This window comes from Meleagris gallopavo, chromosome Z (assembly GCF_000146605.3).
Source record: "Meleagris gallopavo isolate NT-WF06-2002-E0010 breed Aviagen turkey brand Nicholas breeding stock chromosome Z, Turkey_5.1, whole genome shotgun sequence".
Taxonomy (NCBI): Eukaryota; Metazoa; Chordata; class Aves; order Galliformes; family Phasianidae; genus Meleagris; species Meleagris gallopavo.
Window position 1 is genome coordinate 50017473 of NC_015041.2, and position 2777 is coordinate 50020249.

Here is a 2777-nt window from a genome sequence, read left to right on the forward strand (position 1 = left end):
CGGTGGGCGAGCGCAGTGCCCGAACCGCGGCAGCGGGGGAGTGCGACGGGAGCAGGGTGGCCGGGATTGCGGGGAAGGGGTTGTGAGGTCCGCGGGGCTACCGGTGCGCGGAGGAGGGAAGGGAAATGTCTTCCTTTTGGCCCCGCAGGGGGGCAGGGAGGCCTGGGCCGGGAGGGTTGCTCCGCTCCGGGCAGCTCGTGCGCTCCGGCGCGGGGCAGGTGGGCTCCGTCGAGGAGCGTGGTGGGAACTCCGGCCCTCGCCCGTCGTGGGTGCACGGCGCCGGAGGGGGAGGGGGAAGCGGGGCGGCGGCACGCGGCTTCCCGCCGAAAAAACACAAGCAGTGCAAGCGGCGGGGCCGCCCCTGCTGCTCTACTGCAGTGGGGGTGCGGGTAGGTGATTGCTGGCACGCCGCAGGTTGCTGGGTGCCTTCGGGCAAGCACGGAGCTCCTTGAGGGAAGGGAGTCCCAGGGAAGGTACTTATGTACTTATGCGAGGGCTTTCCTTGGAGCAGAGCTGTGAGCTGGGCCTCTGGAGGTGTCTGCAGCAGCCTTATGTTTGTGCTGTGCCTGCTGCTGCCAGGCCTGTTGGCTTGCCCTCCTCCGTCTGTAAAAACAATCCAGGAGGACAGCCAAAATCTGGTTGAGCTCGTTTGGCCCAGTGGTGTGACAGGCAGATGGCGAATTGCTCGCTGAAGCATGTATTAGAAGCCACCAAGGATCTAAAACGTTGCTCTTTACTTACTGCTGGGAGAAACTGTCTTGTAATCTTATATGCTCTTCTCCATGTTGAGGAAAGTCCTGGAAGAAGGAGGGCAGTGGAAGGGCTGGGAGAATGTTGCCAGCCTGTGAGACAGCAAAATGCATCAGTAAGAAGTTGTGTGATGTGAAACTTGCTTGCACCGTCTGCATGCAGATGTGTTGCCACTGAGGTGCAGCAGATGACAGGAATGCTTCTCATGAGTGTGGTCTGTATGGCCTTCGCTAAGAACAGGTGCTCGGGCAGATATAATGTGATTAGGATTTGGGGAACATTCTCCATAAAGGTGTGAAGGGTTAGGCCTTGACTGTGTCAGTCCTCGAGGTGTCAAGGTGAAAATGTGTTTAAAGTTCCTAGGACAGTGTTTTAGAAAATTAAGGGCAGACTGACTGTAGAAAGTGCTGTGGATATTAGAAATTAATAAAGAGAATGGGGAAACTTTTAAAGCCAGAGTACTAACCACATGTCCGTGGGGTTTTCTCAGATTTTGAAGACTACTAATTTTAGTAGATGGTACTGAATCCTTAGGGGAATTTTCTGGCATCTTTGAACAAATGTATCTGCTCGGAGAGTTCAGGGAACATTGCTTTTAGTCTTTGAACTACACTCGCATGTTTTGCTGCTGGAGGTAGGCTTGTTTACTTGGAGCTGTGCCCTATGCTGTGACAAGGCCAAAAATGATCTAGTTGTGATAGGCCGGGGAAACTTGTTGCGCTAAAATTGGCTTCTGTTTCTAGCACTTTCTCCCTGCATTCTGAGTAAATATCAGTCTGAAGAGATTTGATGTTAGAATGCAAGATAGCATTCTAGCAAGAGTTTATGCTTGTAATGGAGAACTCTCATCAGTAGTAAGGAAAGCACTTAAATATACTTTCTGAGGAGAGTATGAAGAAATATGCTTCAAAATAACTGAGTTGGCTTCTTAAAGCTTTTACACAAGTGGTTGATTAATTTTCTGCTTCATCAGGCAGTTCAAAATGTGTTTTTAATACTCTGACTTTATTTTGTGCTGTTATGTTGTGAAGTGCTAGCCCAGTGAGCCGTTTTACTGATGAGAAATCAGACTGAGAGTATGAAGTACTCTTGCTTTTGGAAGCAGTAGATAAAGACTGTCAAGTATTTTAGCTGAATAAAAGTTGGAAAAAAAAAAAAAGTTTAGCCTCAAGCCATGTTGTCTGAGAAGGGTTATTACCAAATGAAGAAATTTTTGCAAGCGTGGCTTTTTTGGGGGGGAAAGGGCGGGAGAGGAGACAAAGCCATAGGAGTACGTCAGAATCAATGCTGTACTCATCATGCTTTTTATAGAGGATGGATTTACTAGCTGTAGTCATTCTAGTTCTGCACAAAGCAGTTCAGTACCTGAGCATTCAGACTTAACCAGGTCAAATCAGAATGTGCATTTATGGACACAAGCTGATTATTGTGTTCATTGACTAACTGTGAAGAGAACACGTTAAGCTACATGTTAGAAGGGAATAATTAGTCTGAAACTAATGCAGACCTGTCTAGATAAATCTCAACTGAACTGATAGGATTGGCACTGCAAACTTCTGAGTTTTGTGCCAGTTATTGCTGTGTGAGTCTGAAATAAGCTTTTTTAAAAAAATCAACAAATATTTTTAACTTCTGTTTTAAAGTGAAATATTAGTTTTAAGCAAGGCTGTCCTGATTCTTTATTAGTTTCCCTGTGCTATTAGCCATAACATCTTCACTGTCAGAAAGGGGAGAAGTGGAAGATCGATTTACCATGTGAAGAAAACTTTGCTAGTCTCATCCTTGTATGGTGGGCTTTTATATAGAGCCCACCTACAGCCTAAGCTGTATTGAATATTCCAAGAGTGTGCTCCAACAAAAATCAGCCTTGTCTGTGTGTACAGAGTGGGGGTTGAGGGAGGGTAAAAGCAGCCCCAGGGAAAGGGATCGGGGGTTCTGGCAAGCAGGACATGAGGCAGCAGCGTGCCCTGGAGCCCAAAAGGCCAACCATACCCTGGGGTGCAGCAGGCCTAGTGCTGCCACTGGGC